General features: G+C 46.3%; 1 protein-coding gene across 1 annotated transcript in view; it reads left to right on the top strand.

Annotated features, from left to right (window-relative positions):
* The first annotated feature begins 413 nt into the window (after positions 1-413).
* The window catches only part of grin2ba (glutamate receptor, ionotropic, N-methyl D-aspartate 2B, genome duplicate a), a 95,728-nt gene continuing 69,826 nt past the window's right edge, over positions 414-26,315 (top strand). The window contains exons 1-3 of the mRNA XM_077205502.1: positions 414-1,364; positions 17,519-17,649; positions 17,847-17,917. The gene's annotated coding sequence lies outside the window, so the exon portion shown is untranslated. The remainder of the gene's footprint in view (positions 1,365-17,518; positions 17,650-17,846; positions 17,918-26,315) is intronic.

The following is a 26,315-nucleotide window of genomic DNA, read 5'->3' as shown; positions in this document are numbered from 1 at the left end:
ATGTGTGTGTGTGTGTGTTTTTGTACAGTATAAAAATCGTTATGTCTATGGAAAGTCCCCATAAAACATGAAAACACTACATGTGTGTGTGTGTGTGTGTGTGTGTGTGTGTGTGTGTGAGAGAGAGAGAGAGAGAGAGAGAGAGAGAGAGAGAGAGAGAGAGAGAGAGAGAGAGAGAGAGAGAGCGGGCGCGCGCGACAGATCTACCGGTGTCTGTTCTCTGTTCTCTGATCGAGTGCGCGCGCGCGTGTGAGTGTGTGTGTGCGTTTGGCGCAGTCACACAGATGCAGCGTGTGTGTCCTGACAGCAGCATGTGAGCGGGTGTGTGTGTGTGTGTGTGTGTGAGCAGGTGTTTTCAGGAGGAGGGACACACACTCCCTCTAAAAGAGCAGCATCACGGAGGCGGCCGGAGTATTCGCATTTTTCTTTCGTTTTTTGTTCTTCTTCTTCCTCATCGTGATCGTGGGAGGTGCTTTTTCTTTTCATTTGCTCGCTCTGTCCATCATCTGCCTGCTCGTCTATTTCTCCATCTATCTCATCTATAATTTCCTTGGGTTGTGAGTTTTTGGGAGGGACTGAGTGTGTTCTTACCTTCTTCTTTTTCTCCTCCTCTTCATCATCATCATCCTCATCCCGCGGCTGGTGTGTTTGACTGTAGGTAGGTTGATTTGTGTTCGCTGTACTGTGTGTGTGTGTGTGTGTGGGTGTGTGTGCGTGTGCAAACCACACACGAACACCACATATATGTGACGTAAAGAGCGCGAGAAGTGTGTCTCACCTCAGTCAGCTGTGTGTGTGTGTGTGTGTCATCACAAACACACATTATAGATTATAATACACTCACCTCTCTCTCTCTCCCTCTCTTCATTCTACTGGTCTCTCACCTGTGTGTCTGTGTAAGTGTGTGTGTATGTGTGTGTGCAGTCCTTCATAATCCTACATAAACCATGATTTCTTCATCTTTCTCTGTCTTTCATTCATTGATCTGCTGCTCTTTCTGATATTACGCGGTTATTCACGCGCCAGCGCTCATCGTCATCAGTGTGTGAGAGAGAGTGATTAATCTGTTCATTATTAGAGAGAGCACATAAAGTTGCATTGGTTCCGTGTGTGTGTGTGTGTGTGTGTTCACCCCTCCACCTCCATCATCAGCCGTCTCTGAGGCTGCACGAGACTCTTCTCTTCTCTTTCTCTTCTGAGGAGACTCTCTTCATTCATGAGTCTGGGCTCAGGCGCTTCTCCAGATGTGCAAACACACACGCCTCTTTCTGCTCTTTTACAATGGACTAAATGCGGAGTGAAGCCGATTCAGCTCAGGTGAATGTGAACGGGACGCCGGAGGACGGGAGCGCGCACACTGTTCGGTGAGTGTGTGTGCGCGCGCGCGCGTGCGTGTGTGTGTGTGTGTGTGTGTGTGTGTGTGTGAGAAGGACACACACACTCCTGATTCTGTTCTAGACGCTTCTCTAAATCTACAGCTGTGTTTATTTTGTAATTGGTCTTTTTGTAGCACATTTATGAAGTTGAGCTCATCCTGGAGGATTCATTGATGATCGAGCAGATATATATATATATATTATATAAATAATATATTTATTTATTTATTGTTTATCTACACTGTGAAAAATATGATCAGTAAATCATGGCAACATATGTTTTTCCCTTACTTAACTTATTTAAACTTGAAGTTATACAAGATTCAACTCTTTGTCTGTTAGCTGGCAGTGCCTTTTCCCCCATCACATATTTTAGTAATCACAGCGTAAATTAGGTCAAAAATCCTTTAAAAGTTTAAACACTCAAAAATCATCCTGCGAAAACTGATTTGAAATTGTGTTACAAACGTAACTTTAAATCCTTTCAAATAAAATCCTTTTATAAATCAATATTTGTCATATCAATTTGGAGCACAGATTTATGTTTGAACATTCGCCTTTGATTTTATAGGAGTTTTATAGTCAAAATTATTTTGTCAAATATATATTTTGCATAAAATAAAATAAAAAATTTTAGTTCAGAATAAATAAATGATTTTAAAAGAGACCAATCTAAGGTCTGGTTAACCATTTAAGTTCTGATCTGTGATCAAAAGAAAATATGGGTAGTAATGATATACATTTTGTTTTAATTCATTATTTTGATTGAATTAAGCAGCTCGTTAAAAATACTGTATCGCTAGAAACTTTAAATAACCTATTAAACATAAACAAGTATTATGCAGTCATTTAAGTAATTTCTCTTTTGCATAATGGGTTCTTTATAAACCCTAGAGTTCCATATATAGAACCGAAGCGGAAGCTTTTCTCCGGAAATCTAGAAGGGATGATGTTAAAGAACTATAGTGAAGTTAGAAATGCAGGTACAAATAAACAAAGATATAACTGTTTTCAACATTAATATTAATCATGAAAGCATCAGATCCTCATGTACAACATATATTACATTCCGTCTCTTCTGCTCAGCAAGACTGCATTTATTTGATCAGAAATACAGTATAAACATGGTAATATGATTAGAATGTAAATCAGCTGTTTTCTATGTGAATATATAGTGAAGTGTAATTTATTCCTGTGATCAAAGCTGGATTTCAGCATCATTACTCCAGTCTTCAGCGTCACAGTACAGCAGGCTACAGTAATACTAACACACTACAACAGAGAACTGATATAAATCAACTAGAATTATAAAGATTGTTCACGACACGAAGGGCTTAATGGGGTTCTATTTATAACTCCTATTTATAACATTTATAATGCCAAAAAGGTTCTATATAAGGAGAAATGTCTTAAATATTTGCATAATACTTTCATGTTTTCTAGTGATGAAGAATGTTTGCGAGCTGCTTATTTCATAACATTTGATTAAAATTAAAAACCATTTAAAACACAATTCAAACTAAATGCATAAAAATGATCCAATGATGAGGTTCTGTATCTGAAGTGCCTGACAGCACCGTTTGACACTCTTCTAAGAGTGTTTCCTTTGTGGAATGTTTGTCATGTGGAGCGACTATAATTTGGAATGTCTGTTGTTAAACGTCTGTCATGTGTAACTTCTGTCCTTTGGAACGCTCGGAAGAAAAGGTTATATATGGAACCTCAAATGGTTCTGCCAGGCAAAACCAGAATGGTTCTGTTGAATTTCTGTTGTTTGGTACATCTGTCGTGTGGAATATCTCTCGTGTGGAACGTTTGTCATGTGAAACCCCTGAAAGGTTCTGTATATGAAGCTCCTTGCAGAACCATATGAGGTTCCATATAGAACCTTTTCTACTAAGAGTGTTTCCTTTGTGGAACGTTTGTCATGTGGAACGTCTGTCGTTTAGAACTTTCATTTTGTAACGTCTGTCATGTGGAATGTTTGTTCTGGCCCGTCTTTTTCATTTACCTTAGAATTTTTATGTTCTAAAACTTGTAATAAATCATGTGAAAGAATGTCACTCTTTTCTTTGAAGAAAATATTACTTTGTATGAAGTCACTGAAATTGTTCAAACTTTAAAGATCAAAAGTTTGTATTTTCTGTATTGATGTTTGATGCTAGTGTGTTACTCTCAGTGTGTTCTGACTGACAGTGTGTGTTATCTCAGTGAGGGTTGTGTAGTGTTGTTACTCTCAGTGTGTTCTGAGTGACAGTGTGTGTTATCTCAGTGAGGTTGTGTAGTGTGTTTACTCTCAGTGTGTTCTGAGTGACAGTGTGTGTTATCTCAGTGAGGGTTGTGTAGTGTTGTTACTCTCAGTGTGTTCTGAGTGACAGTGTGTCTTATCTCAGTGAGGGTTGTGTAGTGTTGTTACTCTCAGTGTGTTCTGAGTGACAGTGTGTGTTATCTCAGTGAGGGTTGTGTAGTGTTTTTCCTCTCAGTGTGTTCTGAGTGACAGTGTGTGTTATCTCAGTGAGGGTTGTGTAGTGTTGTTACTCTCAGTGTGTTCTGAGTGACAGTGTGTGTTATCTCAGTGAGGGTTGTGTAGTGTTGTTACTCTCAGTGTGTTCTGAGTGACAGTGTGTGTTATCTCAGTGAGGGTTGTGTAGTGTTGTTACTCTCAGTGTGTTCTGAGTGACAGTGTGTGTTATCTCAGTGAGGGTTGTGTAGTGTTTTTACTCTCAGTGTGTTCTGAGTGACAGTGTGTCTTATCTCAGTGAGGGTTGTGTAGTGTTTTTACTCTCAGTGTGTTCTGAGTGACAGTGTGTGTTATCTCAGTGAGGGTTGTGTAGTGTTGTTACTCTCAGTGTGTTCTGAGTGACAGTGTGTGTTATCTCAGTGAGGGTTGTGTAGTGTTTTACTCTCAGTGTGTTCTGAGTGACAGTGTGTGTTATCTCAGTGAGGGTTGTGTAGTGTTTTACTCTCAGTGTGTTCTGAGTGACAGTGTGTGTTATCTCAGTGAGGGTTGTGTAGTGTTTTACTCTCAGTGTGTTCTGAGTGACAGTGTGTGGTATCTCAGTGAGGGTTGTGTAGTGTTTTCCTCTCAGTGTGTTCTGAGTGACAGTGTGTGTTATCTCAGTGAGGGTTGTGTAGTGTTTTACTCTCAGTGTGTTCTGAGTGACAGTGTGTGTTATCTCAGTGAGGGTTGTGTAGTGTTTTACTCTCAGTGTGTTCTGAGTGACAGTGTGTGTTATCTCAGTGAGGGTTGTGTAGTGTTGTTACTCTCAGTGTGTTCTGAGTGACAGTGTGTGTTATCTCAGTGAGGGTTGTGTAGTGTTTTTCCTCTCAGTGTGTTCTGAGTGACAGTGTGTGTTATCTCAGTGAGGGTTGTGTAGTGTTGTTACTCTCAGTGTGTTCTGAGTGACAGTGTGTGTTATCTCAGTGAGGGTTGTGTAGTGTTGTTACTCTCAGTGTGTTCTGAGTGACAGTGTGTGTTATCTCAGTGAGGGTTGTGTAGTGTTGTTACTCTCAGTGTGTTCTGAGTGACAGTGTGTGTTATCTCAGTGAGGGTTGTGTAGTGTTGTTACTCTCAGTGTGTTCTGAGTGACAGTGTGTGTTATCTCAGTGAGGGTTGTGTAGTGTTTTTACTCTCAGTGTGTTCTGAGTAACAGTGTGTGTTATCTCAGTGAGGGTTGTGTAGTGTTGTTACTCTCAGTGTGTTCTGAGTGACAGTGTGTGTTATCTCAGTGAGGGTTGTGTAGTGTTTTTACTCTCAGTGTGTTCTGAGTGACAGTGTGTCTTATCTCAGTGAGGGTTGTGTAGTGTTTTTACTCTCAGTGTGTTCTGAGTGACAGTGTGTGTTATCTCAGTGAGGGTTGTGTAGTGTTGTTACTCTCAGTGTGTTCTGAGTGACAGTGTGTGTTATCTCAGTGAGGGTTGTGTAGTGTTTTACTCTCAGTGTGTTCTGAGTGACAGTGTGTGTTATCTCAGTGAGGGTTGTGTAGTGTTTTACTCTCAGTGTGTTCTGAGTGACAGTGTGTGTTATCTCAGTGAGGGTTGTGTAGTGTTTTACTCTCAGTGTGTTCTGAGTGACAGTGTGTGTTATCTCAGTGAGGGTTGTGTAGTGTTTTACTCTCAGTGTGTTCTGAGTGACAGTGTGTGGTATCTCAGTGAGGGTTGTGTAGTGTTTTCCTCTCAGTGTGTTCTGAGTGACAGTGTGTGTTATCTCAGTGAGGGTTGTGTAGTGTTTTACTCTCAGTGTGTTCTGAGTGACAGTGTGTGTTATCTCAGTGAGGGTTGTGTAGTGTTTTACTCTCAGTGTGTTCTGAGTGACAGTGTGTGGTATCTCAGTGAGGGTTGTGTAGTGTTTTACTCTCAGTATGTTCTGAGTGACAGTGTGTCTTATCTCAGTGAGGGTTGTGTAGTGTTTTTACTCTCAGTGTGTTCTGAGTGACAGTGTGTGTTATCTCAGTGAGGGTTGTGTAGTGTTGTTACTCTCAGTGTGTTCTGAGTGACAGTGTGTGTTATCTCAGTGAGGGTTGTGTAGTGTTGTTACTCTCAGTGTGTTCTGAGTGACAGTGTGTGTTATCTCAGTGAGGGTTGTGTAGTGTTTTACTCTCAGTGTGTTCTGAGTGACAGTGTGTGTTATCTCAGTGAGGGTTGTGTAGTGTTTTACTCTCAGTGTGTTCTGAGTGACAGTGTGTGTTATCTCAGTGAGGGTTGTGTAGTGTTTTACTCTCAGTGTGTTCTGAGTGACAGTGTGTGGTATCTCAGTGAGGGTTGTGTAGTGTTTTCCTCTCAGTGTGTTCTGAGTGACAGTGTGTGTTATCTCAGTGAGGGTTGTGTAGTGTTTTACTCTCAGTGTGTTCTGAGTGACAGTGTGTGGTATCTCAGTGAGGGTTGTGTAGTGTGTTTACTCTCAGTGTGTTCTGAGTGACAGTGTGTGGTATCTCAGTGAGGGTTGTGTAGTGTTTTACTGTCAGTGTGTTCTGAGTGACAGTGTGTGGTATCTCAGTGAGGGTTGTGTAGTGTTTTACTCTCAGTGTGTTCTGAGTGACAGTGTGTGTTATCTCAGTGAGGGTTGTGTAGTGTTTTCCTCTCAGTGTGTTCTGAGTGACAGTGTGTGTTATCTCAGTGAGGGTTGTGTAGTGTTTTTCCTCTCAGTGTGTTCTGAGTGACAGTGTGTGTTATCTCAGTGAGGGTTGTGTAGTGTTTTTCCTCTCAGTGTGTTCTGAGTGACAGTGTGTGTTATCTCAGTGAGGGTTGTGTAGTGTTTTTCCTCTCAGTGTGTTCTGAGTGACAGTGTGTGTTATCTCAGTGAGGGTTGTGTAGTGTTTTTACTCTCAGTATGTTCTGAGTGACAGTGTGTGTTATCTCAGTGAGGGTTGTGTAGTGTTTTTCCTCTCAGTATGTTCTGAGTGACAGTGTGTGTTATCTCAGTGAGGGTTGTGTAGTGTTTTTCCTCTCAGTGTGTTCTGAGTGACAGTGTGTGTTATCTCAGTGAGGGTTGTGTAGTGTGTTTACTCTCAGTGTGTTCTGAGTGACAGTGTGTGTTATCTCAGTGAGGGTTGTGTAGTGTTGTTACTCTCAGTGTGTTCTGAGTGACAGTGTGTGTTATCTCAGTGAGAGTTGTGTAGTGTTTTTAGTGTCAGTGTGTTCTGAGTGACAGTGTGTGTTATCTCTGTGAGGGTTGTGTAGTGTTTTTCCTCTAAGTGTGTTCTGAGTGACAGTGTGTGTTATCTCAGTGAGGGTTGTGTAGTGTTGTTACTCTCAGTGTGTTCTGAGTGACAGTGTGTGTTATCTCAGTGAGGGTTGTGTAGTGTTTTACTCTCAGTGTGTTCTGAGTGACAGTGTGTGTTATCTCAGTGAGGGTTGTGTAGTGTTTTACTCTCAGTGTGTTCTGAGTGACAGTGTGTGTTATCTCAGTGAGGGTTGTGTAGTGTTTTACTCTCAGTGTGTTCTGAGTGACAGTGTGTGTTATCTCAGTGAGGGTTGTGTAGTGTTTTACTCTCAGTGTGTTCTGAGTGACAGTGTGTGGTATCTCAGTGAGGGTTGTGTAGTGTTTTACTCTCAGTGTGTTCTGAGTGACAGTGTGTGTTATCTCAGTGAGGGTTGTGTAGTGTTTTCCTCTCAGTGTGTTCTGAGTGACAGTGTGTGTTATCTCAGTGAGGGTTGTGTAGTGTTGTTACTCTCAGTGTGTTCTGAGTGACAGTGTGTGGTATCTCAGTGAGGGTTGTGTAGTGTGTTTACTCTCAGTGTGTTCTGAGTGACAGTGTGTGTTATCTCAGTGAGGGTTGTGTAGTGTGTTTACTCTCAGTGTGTTCTGAGTGACAGTGTGTGTTATCTCAGTGAGGGTTGTGTAGTGTTTTCCTCTCAGTGTGTTCTGAGTGACAGTGTGTGTTATCTCAGTGAGGGTTGTGTAGTGTTTTTACTCTCAGTGTGTTCTGAGTGACAGTGTGTGTTATCTCAGTGAGGGTTGTGTAGTGTTTTTCCTCTCAGTGTGTTCTGAGTGACAGTGTGTGTTATCTCAGTGAGGGTTGTGTAGTGTTTTTCCTCTCAGTGTGTTCTGAGTGACAGTGTGTGTTATCTCAGTGAGGGTTGTGTAGTGTTTTTACTCTCAGTATGTTCTGAGTGACAGTGTGTGTTATCTCAGTGAGGGTTGTGTAGTGTTTTTAGTGTCAGTGTGTTCTGAGTGACAGTGTGTGTTATCTCAGTGAGGGTTGTGTAGTGTTGTTACTCTCAGTGTGTTCTGAGTGACAGTGTGTGTTATCTCTGTGAGGGTTGTGTAGTGTTTTTCCTCTAAGTGTGTTCTGAGTGACAGTGTGTGTTATCTCAGTGAGGGTTGTGTAGTGTTTTTACTCTCAGTGTGTTCTGAGTGACAGTGTGTGTTATCTCAGTGAGGGTTGTGTAGTGTTTTTCCTCTCAGTGTGTTCTGAGTGACAGTGTGTGTTATCTCAGTGAGGGTTGTGTAGTGTTTTTCCTCTCAGTGTGTTCTGAGTGACAGTGTGTGTTATCTCAGTGAGGGTTGTGTAGTGTTGTTACTCTCAGTGTGTTCTGAGTGACAGTGTGTGTTATCTCAGCGAGGGTTGTGTAGTGTTGTTACTCTCAGTGTGTTCTGAGTGACAGTGTGTGTTATCTCAGTGAGGGTTGTGTAGTGTTGTTACTCTCAGTGTGTTCTGAGTGACAGTGTGTGTTATCTCAGTGAGGGTTGTGTAGTGTTTTTCCTCTCAGTGTGTTCTGAGTGACAGTGTGTGTTATCTCAGTGAGGGTTGTGTAGTGTTTTTCCTCTCAGTGTGTTCTGAGTGACAGTGTGTGTTATCTCAGTGAGGGTTGTGTAGTGTGTTTCCTCTCAGTGTGTTCTGAGTGACAGTGTGTGTTATCTCAGTGAGGGTTGTGTAGTGTTTTTCCTCTCAGTGTGTTCTGTGTGACAGTGTGTGTTATCTCAGTGAGGGTTGTGTAGTGTTTTACTCTCAGTGTGTTCTGAGTGACAGTGTGTGTTATCTCAGTGAGGGTTGTGTAGTGTTGTTACTCTCAGTGTGTTCTGTGTGACAGTGTATGTTATCTCAGCGAGGGTTGTGTAGTGTTGTTACTCTCAGTGTGTTCTGAGTGACAGTGTGTGTTATCTCAGTGAGGGTTGTGTAGTGTTGTTACTCTCAGTGTGTTCTGAGTGACAGTGTGTGTTATCTCAGTGAGGGTTGTGTAGTGTGTTTACTCTCAGTGTGTTCTGAGTGACAGTGTGTGTTATCTCAGTGAGGGTTGTGTAGTGTTTTTCCTCTCAGTGTGTTCAGAGTGACAGTGTGTGTTATCTCAGTGAGGGTTGTGTAGTGTTTCTCCTCTCAGTGTGTTCTGAGTGACAGTGTGTGTTATCTCAGTGAGGGTTGTGTAGTGTGTTTCCTCTCAGTGTGTTCTGAGTGACAGTGTGTGTTATCTCAGTGAGGGTTGTGTAGTGTTTTTACTCTCAGTGTGTTCTGTGTGACAGTGTATGTTATCTCAGTGAGGGTTGTGTCGTGTTTTTACTCTCAGTGTGTTCTGAGTGACAGTGTGTGTTATCTCAGTGAGGGTTGTGTAGTGTTTTTACTCTCAGTGTGTTCTGAGTGACAGTGTGTGTTATCTCAGTTAGGGTTGTGTCGTGTTTTTACTCTCAGTGTGTTCTGACTGACAGTGTGTGTTATCTCAGTGAGGGTTGTGTAGTGTTGTTACTCTCAGTGTGTTCTGAGTGACAGTGTGTGTTATCTCAGTTAGGTTTGTGTAGTGTTGTTACTCTCAGTGTGTTCTGAGTGACAGTGTGTGTTATCTCAGTGAGGGTTGTGTAGTGTTTTACTCTCAGTGTGTTCTGAGTGACAGTGTGTGTTATCTCAGTGAGGGTTGTGTAGTGTTTTTCCTCTCAATGTGTTCTTAGTGACAGTGTGTGTTATCTCAGTGAGGGTTGTGTAGTGTTTTTACTCTCAGTGTGTTCTGAGTGACAGTGTGTGTTATCTCAGTGAGGGTTGTGTAGTGCTTTTACTCTCAGTGTGTTCTGAGTGACAGTGTGTGTTATCTCAGTGAGGGTTGTGTAGTGTTTTACTCTCAGTGTGTTCTGAGTGACAGTGTGTGTTATCTCAGTGAGGGTTGTGTAGTGTTTTCCTCTCAGTGTGTTCTGAGTGACAGTGTGTGTTATCTCAGTGAGGGTTGTGTAGTGTTGTTACTCTCAGTGTGTTCTGAGTGACAGTGTGTGTTATCTCAGTGAGGGTTGTGTAGTGTTGTTACTCTCAGTATGTTCTGAGTGACAGTGTGTGGTATCTCAGTGAGGGTTGTGTAGTGTTGTTACTCTCAGTGTGTTCTGAGTGACAGTGTGTGGTATCTCAGTGAGGGTTGTGTAGTGTTTTACTGTCAGTGTGTTCTGAGTGACAGTGTGTGTTATCTCAGTGTGGGTTGTGTAGTGTTTTCCTCTCAGTGTGTTCTGAGTGACAGTGTGTGTTATCTCAGTAAGGGTTGTGTAGTGTTGTTACTCTCAGTGTGTTCTGAGTGACAGTGTGTGTTATCTCAGTTAGGGTTGTGTAGTGTTGTTACTCTCAGTGTGTTCTGAGTGACAGTGTGTGTTATCTCAGTGAGGGTTGTGTCTTGTTTTTACTCTCAGTGTGTTCTGACTGACAGTGTGTGTTATCTCAGTGAGGGTTGTGTAGTGTTTTTACTCTCAGTGTGTTCTGAGTGACAGTGTGTGTTATCTCAGTGAGGGTTGTGTAGTGTTTTTACTCTCAGTATGTTCTGAGTGACAGTGTGTGTTATCTCAGTGAGGGTTGTGTAGTGTTTTTAGTGTCAGTGTGTTCTGAGTGACAGTGTGTGTTATCTCAGTGAGGGTTGTGTAGTGTTGTTACTCTCAGTGTGTTCTGAGTGACAGTGTGTGTTATCTCTGTGAGGGTTGTGTAGTGTTTTTCCTCTCAGTGTGTTCTGAGTGACAGTGTGTGTTATCTCAGTGAGGGTTGTGTAGTGTTTTTACTCTCAGTGTGTTCTGAGTGACAGTGTGTGTTATCTCAGTGAGGGTTGTGTAGTGTTTTTCCTCTCAGTGTGTTCTGAGTGACAGTGTGTGTTATCTCAGTGAGGGTTGTGTAGTGTTTTTCCTCTCAGTGTGTTCTGAGTGACAGTGTGTGTTATCTCAGTGAGGGTTGTGTAGTGTTGTTACTCTCAGTGTGTTCTGAGTGACAGTGTGTGTTATCTCAGCGAGGGTTGTGTAGTGTTGTTACTCTCAGTGTGTTCTGAGTGACAGTGTGTGTTATCTCAGTGAGGGTTGTGTAGTGTTTTTACTCTCAGTGTGTTCTGAGTGACAGTGTGTCTTATCTCAGTGAGGGTTGTGTAGTGTTTTTACTCTCAGTGTGTTCTGAGTGACAGTGTGTGTTATCACAGTGAGGGTTGTGTAGTGTTTTTACTCTCAGTGTGTTCTGAGTGACAGTGTGTCTTATCTCAGTGAGGGTTGTGTAGTGTTGTTACTCTCAGTGTGTTCTGAGTGACAGTGTGTGTTATCTCAGAGAGGGTTGTGTAGTGTTTTTACTGTCAGTGTGTTCTGAGTGACAGTGTGTGTTATCACAGTGAGGGTTGTGTAGTGTTTTTACTCTCAGTGTGTTCTGAGTGACAGTGTGTCTTATCTCAGTGAGGGTTGTGTAGTGTTGTTACTCTCAGTGTGTTCTGAGTGACAGTGTGTGTTATCTCAGTGAGGGTTGTGTAGTGTTGTTACTCTCAGTGTGTTCTGAGTGACAGTGTGTGTTATCTCAGAGAGGGTTGTGTAGTGTTTTTCCTCTCAGTGTGTTCTGAGTGACAGTGTGTGTTATTTCAGTGAGGGTTGTGTAGTGTTTGGCTGCACTGAGCCTGTGTTGAGCATGTGTTAAGAGTTGTGTTGCTTGGAATGAGTTTTGCAGGTGATGTGAACTGTTTAGCTCAGGTGACTGTTGGTAGTGCAGACTGTAGTTAGAGCTTTGCACATGTAGCTCCAGTTGTGCTCACTGTCGTTTAGCAATCGAAAAAAAATTTAAGAAGAGGATCTATGACCTCTGGAAGCATCTCTTTCAGTAGTTTCAGTTGGTATAGGGTCTAACATACAAGTGTCGATTTAGATGATTTAACGAGTTTAGTAGATTCTTCCTCTCCAATAGCAATGAATCAATACAATTTTTCGTCAGTGAGACTGCAATGCACTGCCTGATGCGATACTGTAGTAGACGGTTGCATAGTTACATTTTTCTCCCTGATATTATCAATCTTGTAAGTAAAAAAGTTCATAAAGTCATTTCTGCTGTGCTGCTCAGAAAGTCTGGGCTTGAAGCTCTTTCCATGTAATGCGCAATACCTCTAGTTTTGTTTTCTTCCAGTTGCGCTCCATTTTTCTGGCCGATCTCTTTAGGGTCTGAGTGTGAGTGTGAGTGTGAGTGTGAGTGTGAGTGTGTGTTTGTGAGTGTGCTCGTTGTACCACGGTGTTGGAATATTTTGTTTGATCTTCTTTAAGGCCAACGGAGCAACTGTGTCTAAAGTGCTGGAAAAGAGAGAGTCAAAAGTTTCTGTCACAATATTGAGTTATTCTAAGCTATCTGGGATGCTGAGATGATGAAACTGATCAGGAATATTATTAATAAAGCAATCTTTAGTGGCAGAAGTGATAGGTCTAACATATTTGTAACACAGAGTCGACTTTGCAGTCTTGGCTAAATGATAGTTTACACAAAAAAAGTTTTTGGAGACCCTGACCCTAACCCTAACCCTAACATGGGAAACAGTTCTGCATGCCACATATTAACTGCTAGTGCTTCATCACACTGTGTTTTACTCTAAATCTAATATTATCGCATGAAATCAATGTTGATGCAGTTCAAATTCTACAGCAGAGTGATGACATCTCAGATCACTATGGTTTGTGTGTCTCGCACACAGGTGTCTCTCAGAGGAGAGCTCAGGTAGTACAACACAGTCCCACTTTAAGAAACTGGGCCGACCGAAATGGGCAGAACTCTCGCCTCTGGTCTCTGTTGTACCCCATAAACTCCGGATCCTCCAACCTACATATAACTGCCCACACACACACACACACACACACACACACACACACACACTCACTCGCTCTGAATAACCCACTTCAGCGTCTCACACTCTCTCTCTTCTCTTAATAGCTCCTCAGATGAGTGGTGCTGCTCTTAAATTGATTGAAGTAATTAGAGATTACAGCAGCTTGTCAGTGATCCAACTGTAATTGTCTGACCGCCTCCTCATCATCATTGGTTATTACTCACTGATCCAGTGTCCGACACGAGATCATCGTAACACTCACTGATCCAGTGTCCGACCCAAGATCATCGTAACACTCACTGATCCAGTGTCCGACCCGAGATCATCGTAACACTCACTGATCCAGCGTCCGACCCGAGATCATCGTAACACTCACTGATCCAGTCAGTGTCCGACCCGAGCTCATCGTAACACTCACTGATCCAGTGTCTGACCCGAGCTCATCGTAACACTCACTGATCCAGTGGCCGACCCGAGCTCATCGTAACACTCACTGATCCAGTGGCCGACCCGAGATCATCGTAACACTCACTGATCCAGTGTCCGACCCGAGATCATCGTAACACTCACTGATCCAGCGTCCGACCCGAGATCATCGTAACACTCACTGATCCAGTCAGTGTCTGACCCGAGCTCATCGTAACACTCACTGATCCAGTGTCTGACCCGAGCTCATCGTAACACTCACTGATCCAATGTCTGACCCGAGCTCATCGTAACACTCACTGATCCAGTGTCTGACCCGAGCTCATCGTAACACTCACTGATCCAGTGTCTGACCCGAGCTCATCGTAACACTCACTGATCCAATGTCTGACCCGAGCTCATCGTAACACTCACTGATCCAGTGGCCGACCCGAGCTCATCGTAACACTCACTGATCCAGTGGCCGACCCGAGCTCATCGTAACACTCACTGATCCAGTGTCTGACCCGAGCTCATCGTAACACTCACTGATCCAGTGGCCGACCCGAGATCATCGTAACACTCACTGATCCAGTGTCTGACCCGAGCTCATCGTAACACTCACTAATCCAATGTCTGACCCGAGATCATCGTAACACTCACTGATCCAGTGTACGACCCGAGATCATCGTAACACTCACTGATCCAGTGTCTGACCCGAGCTCATCGTAACACTCACTGATCCAATGTCTGACCCGAGCTCATCGTAACACTCACTGATTCAGTGTCTGACCCGAGCTCATCGTAACACTCACTGATCCAGTGGCCGACCTGAGATCATCGTAACACTCACTGATCCAGTGTCTGACTCGAGCTCATCGTAACACTCACTGATCCAATGTCTGACCCGAGATCATCGTAACACTCACTGATCCAGTGTCCGACCCGAGATCATCGTAACACTCACTGATCCAGTGTCCGACCCGAGATCATCGTAACACTCACTGATCCAGTGTACGACCCGAGATCATCGTAACACTCACTGATCCAGTGTACGACCCGAGATCATCGTAACACTCACTGATCCAATGTCTGACCCGAGATCATCGTAACACTCACTGATCCAGAGTACGACCCGAGATCATCGTTATACTCACTGATCCAGTGTACAACCCGAGCTCATCGTAACACTCAATGATCCAATGTCTGACCCGAGATCATCGTAACACTCACTGATCCAGTGTACGACCCGAGATCATCGTAACACTCACTGATCCAGTGTCTGACCCGAGCTCATCGTAACACTCACTGATCCAGTGTCTGACCCGAGCTCATCGTAACATTCACTGATCCAATGTCTGACCCGAGATCATCGTAACACTCACTGATCCAGTGTACGACCCGAGATCATCGTAACACTCACTGATCCAGTGTTTGACCCGAGATCATCGTAACACTCACTGATCCAGTGTCTGACCCGAGATCATCGTAACACTCACAGCATTTAGCAGGCGCTTTTACCTGAAGCCACTTATAAAAGAGAAACAAAAGCAATTAACCAAAAAAACAGTTACAAAAAAACAGTTGCAGATGCAGCTGCATGTTTGGCAGAAGAAATGCACTTCATCTGATCTGAAACTGTGTTCGCATCTCCGTGACCTGAATTTGTCCAAATGCACAGATATACCTAATATAGGCAAGAAACTCTTGTTCAGAAACTTCTCTTTATCAGTGTTGTGGAATGTGACTGACGACACTGAAAGACTGTCTCCTGTAGTTTAGACGAAGAGTGTGTAGTTGCTGTCAGTGTGGGTGTCGCAGCGCCTCCTGCTGACTGGTCTAAGCTCACATTCACACCTGTTTTACCTGCCAGACACTCCAGACACCTGAGACGCCGCCAACACACACACACACACACACACACACACACACACACACACAGGCGCGTCCATCCCTACAACACACTGTCCTCGACTGAACGTGTGCACAAACACACACACACATGCTCTAGTTCTCAGCTTAAATATTACAACGTGTTTCCACAGATTTGTGTTTGTATTGTACTTCAATGCTGGTCACATGCAGTTCACTTCTTGTGTTATTGTTCATTCATTTCATTCTTTTAATAATTATTTTTTTCTAATTTAGACTAGTAAAATATGAAACATGCATCATGAAAGTTATCTGTGCTCGTCAGGAAGCTCATTTGTTTATAATTAGTGTGGGTCAGATTTGTGTGATTTCAGGATGGTTTTTTTGTCCGTTTGTGTCTGTTTTTAGATGGATCACTGTGAAGTCTGAGGTAGATCCTATTTATACGTTTCCCTCTTGAAATACACTGTGTTGGCAAAATTTTTGGGCCTTTACTTGTAGATGAACTGTAATGACTCCCATTCTTAATCTGTAGAGTTTTGTAGTTTTTCCACCCTTTGCAGCTATAACAGCTTTGACTCTTCTGGGAAGGCTTTCCACAAGGTTTAAGGTTTCCACAAGTGTGTTTATGGAATTTTTTCAGGCACCAAAATTGTCAGGCACTGATTTTGGACGAGAAGGTCTGGTTTATAGTCTCCGCTCTAATTCATCAGGTTGAGGTCAGGACTCTTTGCAGCCAGTCCAGTTCCTCCACACCAAACTCCTCATCCATGTCTTTATGGTCCTGCTTTGTGCACTGGAGCGCAGTCATGCTGGAACAGGAACATCCACAAACTCTTCCCACAAAGTTGGAAGCATGAAATTGTCCAAAATGTCTTGGTATGCTGAAGCATTAAGAGTTCCTTTCACTGGAACTAAGGGCGGAACTTAACCCCTGAAAAACAACCCCACACCATAATGCCCCTCCACCAAGCTACCCCAGACCATAATCCCCCCTCCACCAAACAACCCCACACCATAACACCCCCTCCACCATACAACCCCACACCATAATCCCCCCTCCACCAAACAACCCCACACCATAATCCCCCCTCCACCAAACAACCCCACACCATAATACCCCCTCCACCAAACAACCCCACACCATAACCCCCCCTCCACCAAACAATCCCGCACCATAAACCCCCTCCACCAAACAACCCCACACCATAACACCCCCTCCACCATACAACCCCACACCATAATCCCCCCTCCACCAAACAACCCCACACCATAATCCCCCTCCACGAAACAACCCGACCCCATAACCCCCCCTCCACCAAACAACCCCACACTATAATCCCCCCTCCACCAAACAACACCACACCATAACCCCCCCCTCCACCAAACAATCCCGCACCATAAACCCCCTCCACCAAACAACCTCACACCATAACCCCACTCCACCAAACAACCCCACACCATAATCCCCCTCCACCAAACAACCCCGCACCATAACCCCCCTCCACCAAACAATCCCGCACCATAAACCCCCTCCACCAAACAACCCCACACCATAATCCCCTCTCCACCAAACAACCCCACACCATAATCTCCCCTCCACCAAACAACCCCACACCATAACCCCCTCCACCAAACAACCCCACACCATAATCCCCCCTCCATCAAACAACCCCACACCATAATCCCCCCTCCACCAAACAACCCCACACCATAACCCCCCCTCCACCAAACAACCCCACACCATAATCCCCCCCACCAAACAACCCCACACCATAACTCCCCCTCCTCCAAAAAACCCCACACCATAATCCCCCCGTCCACCAAACAACCCCACACCATAACCCCCACTCCACCAAACAACCCCACAGAGGGAGGGGTGTCCCAATACTTTTGGCAATATAGTGTATTTTTTACTAATTTAACGAGTTTGGTTTTATTGAAGGTTGCCCTGATGTTTATATTGGTCCGCTTTTAATAATTCATCATGAATCTACACTCAATCCCATTTCTGACGCACATGGACAAAAATATGTGCAACAAAGTCACAAATAATCTGTTTATATAATATAAGCACAGTATTAAATATTTAATTGAAAACAATGTAATTACAACACGTTGTGTTCTCTTTAAAAAAATATGTTTTGCCTGCTAAACTTTGATAAACTTTTTAAAAGGGAAAAAATTTGACAGAGCATTTATGAAAATGATTTTCGTGCTCTGTGAATTTGTATGTGTGTGTGTGTGTGTGTGTGTGTGTGTGTGTGTGTGTGTGTGTGTGTGTGTGTGTGTGTGTGTGTGTGTGTGTGTGTGTTTTGAGTTCAGTCTTAAGATGAAGGTCTTTTCTCTCCCTGCAGAGACTCTAAAATCCAGGACGCTGAAGATCAGCAGCGCCAGAGGACAAACACACACATACACACACACACATACATACACACATACAGAACAGAGAGAGAAACTACAGACCGAATACTATCAGTGTCCACAGGTACATACTCGCGCACACACACACACACACACACACACACACGCCCACTGACACACACACACACACACACGCTTTATTGATCCTGAGGTACATTAGTCAATAACTCTTTATACGTTGTTGAATAAATGAAGACTGTATCACATATATGTTCCAATAATACTGACATATATGTGTGTGGGTGTGTGTGTGTTTTGTAGGGAATGAGAGCCCTACAGAATCATGTGGTTTCTGAGATGGAGGAGTGAGAGTTTGGCTGAGCACACACAAGGTGAGACAACACACACACACACACACACACACACACACACACACACACACACACACACACACACACACACACACACACACACACACACACACACACACACACACACACACACACACACCTGCCATCAACCTCTTTCAGCATGTGAACATGTTCATCATTGCTTCATTATTCAGTGTGTTTATGAAACGTTTTTTTTTCACGGGTCCGTCTGCTGCTGAGTTCAGATCAGACGTTTGATCACCTAAAGATGGCAACACCTGACACACACACACACACACACACACACACACACACACACACACACACACACACACACACACACACACACACACACACACACACACACACACACACAGTAATCTGTGATAATCTGTGAGAAAGCTGCTGCTCTCATCAGAGTTTCACACACATCAAATCTCATCAACCCAACACACACTCACTCTTATTCGGAGGAACACAACTGTGTGTGTTTTAGGAATGTAACTCTCCATCGTGTCATCTAAACCGTTCTCTCCACTGTAGTATACTTAGGGTGAACTCTCTCTTTAGTAATGTCTGCAGGTTGTTATATTGTGTATTTCTCTGTCAGATGTTTATCATCCGGTGATGTTGTGTAGTCGGTCTCTGTAATACGATCAATGTACGTGACTGTAAATGTACAACTGCTTCTCCTAAGATCAGTTCACAAGATCAACCATGACTATAATCGTTACTATAACCATAGAGTGAGAATATCAGAGTCCACAACACAACTATGATGATAACAACACAGAGAAACGATATCGTTGGAATCACTTTTATAGTTATTGTTATAGTTATTAGTTTTAGTTATTGTTATATTTACTCGTCTTTACTTATATTAATGTGTATATTAATATATTTACTTAAATTAATGTCACTGGGATCACTCGTCTAGATTAATGTTACTGGGATCACTCATCTAGATTAATATCACTGGGATCACTCGTCTAGATTAATGTCACTGGGATCACTTGTCTAGATTAATGTCACTGGGATCACTCGTCTAGATTAATGTTACTGGGATCACTTGTCTAGATTAATGTCACTGGGATCACTCGTCTAGATTAATGTTACTGGGATCACTCGTCTAGATTAATGTTACTGGGATCACTCGTCTAGATTAATGTTACTGGGATCACTCGTCTAGTTATTTGGATAAGCTGTTGCTTTGATCCATAGGTACTGTGTTGTGAGATGACGTGATGACATTAGAGAATTGAGAGTTTAATTCTCTTGTTTAATAAAGTGTCTCTTAAAATATCTGGGTCTTGTTGTAATGTGTAATTTTGAATTGTAGTAATTAAGTGAATGAAGCATTTTTTATGTATGAAATAGCAGGAGAGACAAAAAAGGTGCATTAGTAATAATGTTCCTAGCTGTCACATCATTAATCACACTCACACACACACACACACACACACACACACACACACACACTCACACACACACACACACACACACACACACACACACACACACACACACACACACACACACACACACACACACACACACACACACACACACACACACACACCTGTACTGCTCATTATCAGAGCATGTGTGAGCAGATGGGCTGCTGTTAATGTGTTAATGTGTTTACTAACCCATCGATCTGCTGATGTGTGTGTGTGTGTGTGTGTGTGTGCGTGAAGTGTTGTGGTTTATTTTCATTTCTGATGGTGTAATTAGATCAGATTAATCAGTTCATCATGTGTTGGCACTCATGATCACGCAGCAGCCGCACGTGTTCAGACTGACTGATTGATGAATAAATCACCTGCACCACTTCTGTGTGTGTGTGTGTGTGTGTGTGTGTGTGTGTGTGTGTGTGTGTGTGTGTGTGTGTGTGTGTGTGTGTGTGTGTGTGTGTGTGTGTGTGTGTGTGTTCTGTTGGACCCTTCATTTCTTCTGTCCATAAGTCTTTCAGCAGTTTTTCAGCAGTATGTTCTGCTCTAGAGGTTGTTTGTGTGTTTTAAATGAATAGTTCTCTTACGAGAGGTTCTCTCGTATTGCGTAAGTTTAGCTTACGCTACGGGAAAGATTCATCTTCTCGAGATACTCAAGCCAAAAAATGATCCTTAATTTTGTATAACTTGTCAACGCAGTGCAGCAGCTAGCAGACCTAGAGCAGGCCATCTCGCGTGCTCATTGGCTGCCCTGCGGGCAACTGCTGCAGCCTACCAGTGCGCCCGGCGTGACATCACGCCCAATGAAGGGCGCCCGCGTCTTTATAGCGTCACAGCCCACCAGATAGGCGTGGCTTAGCGTATAAAATAGGGGCTGTAGGCTGAATTCTCTGATTTTTCGACTCTTCAGCGAGCTCTTCGCATCGCTGGATTTGAGAGAAGCCACCGCCGCCGTCGAACAGCGAACAGCCAGCTTAGGACAGCGCTGAGGAAGCCGGCCGTCTTCGCCACCTTCAGCCATCCGTGCGAGCTACGCTATCCGGCGACGTATCCTTTTTTGCAAATCATTCTAAAAGAGCAGCAAGCGTCTTTTTAAAGATGCCTCGCACTTCCTGCGGCTCGTGTAAAGCCCCGCTCAGCGCCGGAGACCGCCACCTGATCTGCGCTCTCTGCCTGGGCCTGGAACACGCAGAGCTCGCCCTCGCGTCCGGGGGCTGCGAGCTCTGTGAGGAGCTTCCGCTGTCGACCCTGCGGGCTCGACTCGAAGCGTTCAACGCCATAGCAGTCACTCCGCCCCCTGTGGGACCGCGCAGAAAGAAGCGCCGTTCCCTGAGACAGCCGGAACCTGTGGCCACAGCGACGCGCTCGCCGGAGAACCTCCCTCGAGCCTCGCTCTCGCCTTCCCCACCTCTCCTCACTGACGCGCAGCTGCCGCTTGCGAGCCTCACTGCCGTCACTTCGGAGGATGAGTCCGTGGGACACGCCACAAAAGACTGCTGCTCTATCCTGGCATCAGACAGTGAGGAATGGTCGCTTCACTCGCCTCCTCGTCAATCCAGGAATCCGCCCGTACCCGCGCTGGAGCTGACGCGGAACTTATGCGCCTGCTGACGCAAGCTGTCGACCGTCTCGGGCTCGAGTGGTCGCTGCCGAAGGAACCCGCGCCGAACAGGCTCGACGGCTGCTTCCTTCAAAGTCGCCGCCGCGCAGTTTCAGAAACCAGGCCCGCTCCATTCCTGCCGGAACTTCATGCGGAGCTGACGAAGTCGTGGAATTCACCTTTTTCTGCTAGACTTCAGTCACAGGCCTCCGCGTCGCTCTCCCGAGTGGACGGCGCCGCCGAGAAAGGGTGCACAGCGATTCCCCCTGTGGAAGAGGCGGTCGCAGCGCACCTTTGCCCGCCCTCCGCGAGATGGCGGTCACGGTCAGCCCTCCCGTCTAAAGCCTGCAGAGCCACTTCCGCCTTGGTCGGCCGCGCTTATGCCGCCTCCGGCCAGGCCGCGTCTGCTCTACACTCGATGGCTGTGCTTCAGATCCTGCAAGCCGACCTCCTCCGTGAATGGGATGAGAAGGGCCGGGACCCAGCTGCGGTTACGGATTTGAGAAGCACGACGGATCTTTCTATCCGCGCCACCAAAGCTGCAGCCCAGGCCATCGGACGAGCCATGGCCGCGTTAACCGTGACGGAGAGGCACCTCTGGTTAACGCTCGCGGATATGAGGGAAACTGAGCGAGCCACCTTTCTGAACGCGCCGCTTTCCCCCACTGGTCTCTTCGGCCCAGCGGTGAACGGGATTGTTGACCGCTTCTCTATGGTGCAAAAGACCACGCAGGCCATGAACCTCTTCCTGCCGCGACGCTCGAGTTCCGCCACAGGCCGCTCTCGCGAGAGACAAAGCCAGCCTCCTGTGCGAACCAGCACCCAGCGTCCAGCACAGCCTCAGCATCAGCCTTCGCAGCGACGTCAGGGCGGCCGCCCTAGATCGCGCTCAGACAGCCGTCGCAGACCGCCGCCCCCCAGAGGGCCTCGGCAAAGGCTCACGCTGAAGTCCGAGCACGCGAAGCCCTCCTAACAGCGGGAGAGAAAAGACGCGCGTGTCCCGCTGCGGCCGGACCGCCGTCAAAGTTCATTTCCCTGTCAGTCCCCTTCGAACAGGCTACTGCAGTGGTTCAACTAGCAGCAAACGAGCCGGTTTATTCACCCTCTCGCCTGCACACAAACGCCGTTTTCACGGCGACCCAGAGAAATCTCAAAAAGAGTATAATGTCTGGTCCGGCTCACGCCGTCAGTGTTTTAAGTGTAGTGAATGTGCCCACGCCCCAGTGTTCACCCCTACACATAAGCACTCAAAATCCCGTGTCACTCACAGAGCACACTCTCATAAAGCGCAGAAAAGCCGCTCGAGTGTTGAATGTAAGAAATGTGTCCACAGGTCTGTGCCCACTATCTGCCCGCTCTGTTACACGATCAAAGAAGCTTATGAACGTAAGTCTCGTGCCCGCCAGAGAGCGCTCACGCTTGCTAACACAAACCTTCCCCCGGGTCCCGCCTGTGCGTTTAAGTGTTATCACGAAACACAGGGCGTTAATAAAACGCTCCCCATCTACTATGATCGGGGCGTCAGATACAGTTGTAAGTCTCGTGCCCGCGTGCGCGCGCTCACGCTTACAGAGAGCTCTCCCGCCCAGAGCGCTGCTCGCGCGTCAAAGTGTGGCAAAAGTATGTTCCCCATCCCTTATGATCGGGACATCTCACATAAGTCAGCCGGTCTCGGCTGTCAGCGAGCGGCCATTGGCGCTCTCGGCTCCGGTTCAGTTTCACAAGCCCGCAAATGGCGGTGGTCTGAACCCTGAGGCCATTCGCCCCCTGGCGGCTCACATAGCTGCGTGGGAAACTATCCCAGGGATTTCAGAATGGGTGTTGAGCACAATAAAGCAGGGCTATGCACTTCAATTCGTTCGCCGTCCTCCGCGCTTTCAAGCCCGGACCGCGACGATAGTGAATGCGGAAGTAGCACACCTACTTCACGCAGAAATAGCACAGCTGCTGTGCAAAGGGGCTATAGAAAAGGTGCCGCCTTCTCTGAGCGAGTCAGGCTTTTACAGACGATATTTTCTCGTACCCAAGAAGGACGGAGCCTTCAGACCTATCCTAGATCTGAGATATTTGAACAAAGTGCTTGTAAAAAGACCGTTCAAAATGCTTACGACCAGAAAAATCCTCGCGCACGTTCGCCCGAGGGACTGGTTTATTTCTCTAGATCTGAAGGATGCCTATTTTCAGATTCAGATAGTACCCCGTCACAGGCAATTTTTGAGATTCGCCTTCGACGGTCAGGCATATCAATACACCGTTCTGCCCTAGCACCCCGTACATTTACAAAGTGCATGGACGCGGCGCTCGCCCCCCTGAGAAGTCAGGGGCTGCGCATAATGAACTATCTGGACGAATGGCTGATATTGGCACAGTCAGAGACAGAACTACTATCTCACAGAACAGTGCTTCTCAGTCATCTGGAAAGCTTGGGTCTCACGGTCAACTGGACCAAGAGCTCATTACTGCCCAGCCAGTCAATTTCCTTTTTAGGAATAGAACTGGACTCGGTGACCATGACGGCTCGTTTATCGACACAGCGCGCGCGCCGTGTTCGCCACCTAGCCGCATCTTTCCAGAAGGGCAGCTTTCTCCCTTTGAAAACATTTCAAAGGATGTTGGGCTGTATGGCATCAGCTGCAGCGGTGCTCCAGCTGGGCCTACTGCGCATGCGCCCGCTCCAATGCTGGTTGAACGCTCGCGCGCCTCGCCGAGCCTGGGTGTCTGGCGGCCAGAAAATCAGAGTGACTCAGACCTGCATAACAGCTCTGCAGCCCTGGTTAGTGGCCGATTGGTACCAGCATGGAGTAATGATGGGAACCATCTCTTATCGGAAGGTCATCTCGACAGACGCGTCCAACTCGGGTTGGGGCGCGCTGTTCGAGGGCAGACCGGCCTTTGGCCAGTGGTCAGACCAGGAGAAGGGTTTTCACATAAACTGTCTGGAAATGATAGCGGTCGAGAACGCGCTGAAGTGCTTCCTCCCGTTTATACAGGACCAGCATGTTCTTGTCCGCTCGGACAACACATCTGTGGTATCCTATGTAAACCGTCAGGGCGGTGTCAGATCCAGAAATCTCTGCAATCTGACGGAACGCCTCCTTATTTGGTCACAGACGAACCTGCGCTCGCTGAGGCGCATGTGCCTGGCCATTTGAACGACGGCCCAGACAGACTGTCCAGGGACAATGTTCCCCCAGGGGAATGGTCCCTGCACCCCCAAACTATCCAGAAACTGTGGCGCCTATTCGGCAGAGCGGAAGTCGACCTGTTTGCGTCAAAAGACAACGCTCAATGCCCGATGTTCTTCTCGAAGGACGAGGACGCGCTGGCCCAGGTTTGGCCCAGCCTCCCGCTATATGCTTTCCCTCCGGTCTCTCTGTTGCCACAGGTGATCAAGAGGATCAGGGAAACGCGCCACTCGGTGCTCCTCATAGCCCCGCGTTGGGAGAATCAGACTTGGTTCCCGGAACTGGCACGGCTGTCACATACAGCTCCGTGGCCGATTCCGGTGAGGGCAGATCTCCTCTCTCAGGCTCGCGGCACGATCTGGCATCCCCATCCAGAGCGCTGGTCTCTGCATGCATGGTTGATCAACGGGTACTCGTTGCCCTGCCAGAAGGAGTGATGAACACGATCACGCAGTCTAGAGCCCCTTCCACGAGAAGGCTCTACGCATCTAAATGGTCGGTGTTCTCTGGATGGTGCACCGACAGAGGTCTGGACCCGCGGACATGCGGGGTGGCGCATCTGCTCACTTTCCTACAAGAGCTGTTGGATAAGGGAAGATCCCCATCCACGCTCAAAGTTTACGTGGCGGCCGTAGCAGCATTCGCGGAATCGACGCACGCCAAGTCACTGGGAAGACATGAGTTGGTCATCCGCTTCCTTAGAGGAGCTAGAAGGATGAATCCGCCGTGCCCCCCGTCGGTTCCCATGTGGGATCTTTCACTGGTCCTCGAGGCCCTGAAAGCTTTTCCATTTGAACCACTAGACTCCGTGGAGTTGAAATATCTATCACTAAAAGCCGTTTTTCTGACTGCACTGTCGTCAGTAAAACGTGTAGGGGATCTGCACGCGCTGTCTGTCGGCGCGTTGTGTCTTGAGTTCGGACCAAATGACTCTAAAGTCATCCTCAGACCTAGACATGGTTATGTCCCTAAAGTGATGGGCACTCCATTCAGAGCGCAAGTTATTTCGCTGTCAGCTCTCCCAGCATCTGACAGCGAAAGTGATGTGAATCTCCTCTGCCCTGTCAGAGCGCTGAGGTTTTACATTACGCGCTCCGCCTCCTTCAGGCGTTCGGAACAGCTTTTCGTTTCGTTTGGTGGGCGCGCCAAGGGTCTCGCCTCCTCGAAACAGAGCCTGTCCAGATGGATAGTGGACGCTATAGCGGCAGCTTACGCGTCAAAAGGCCTGCAATGCCCTCTGGGCATCAGGGCTCATTCCACGAGAGGCGTGGCCTCGTCGTGGGCATGGTCCAGTGGAATTTCTATCCATGACATATGTGTAGCGGCGGGCTGGAGCTCCCCGTCTACCTTTGTCAGGTTTTATAACCTAGAAGTTCCTGCCTTGCAGGCTAAACTGTTGTCAGTCTGAAAAGAGGTGTATTCTGCCCAGATCTCCTGCTCAGATCACGTTCATGACTCAGCTCTCCTGGTTGAGCTGCACTAAGTAGGGTATGTGCCATATGCATAGACCGGCGCGCTGCTATGTATTCCCTATGTGTGCTTATGTACAAGTGATGGCCCGCGTGGCTGGCCACCTTATTTTTTCCACTTATGGGGTTCCCCTTAAGCTCGGGGTCTCATGTGGATGCTTGGCGCGCACGGCGTTGACAAAGTGTTCCCGTAGCGTAAGCTAAACTTACGCAATACGAGAGAACCTCTCGTAAGAGAACGATACTCGGTTACTAACGTAACCTCGGTTCTCTCTAGAGAGGGAACGAGTATTGCGTAACCGGCCGTGCTCACGCCACGAGCGACTTCGCTTCAGTCGTCAAAAAACCAGAGAATTCAGCCTACAGCCCCTATTTTATACGCTAAGCCACGCCTATCTGGTGGGCTGTGACGCTATAAAGGCGCGGGCGCCCTTCATTGGGCGTGACGTCACGCCGGGCGCACTGGTAGGCTGCAGCAGTTGCCCGCAGGGCAGCCAATGAGCACGCGAGATGGCCTGCTCTAGGTCTGCTAGCTGCTGCACTGCGTTGACAAGTTATACAAAATTAAGGATAATTTTTTGGCTTCAGTATCTCGAGAAGATGAATCTTTCCCGTAGCGTAAGCTAAACTTACGCAATACTCGTTCCCTCTCTAGAGAGAACCGAGGTTACGTTAGTAACCGAGTATCGTTTTAAATCCTGTCATCATTTAGAC

This window comes from Siphateles boraxobius, unplaced genomic scaffold (genome assembly GCF_051911475.1).
Source record: "Siphateles boraxobius isolate OS27281-9 unplaced genomic scaffold, OSU_SipBor_1 54, whole genome shotgun sequence".
Lineage (NCBI taxonomy): Eukaryota > Metazoa > Chordata > Actinopteri > Cypriniformes > Leuciscidae > Siphateles > Siphateles boraxobius.
This window is presented reverse-complemented; position numbering and strand designations above follow the sequence as displayed.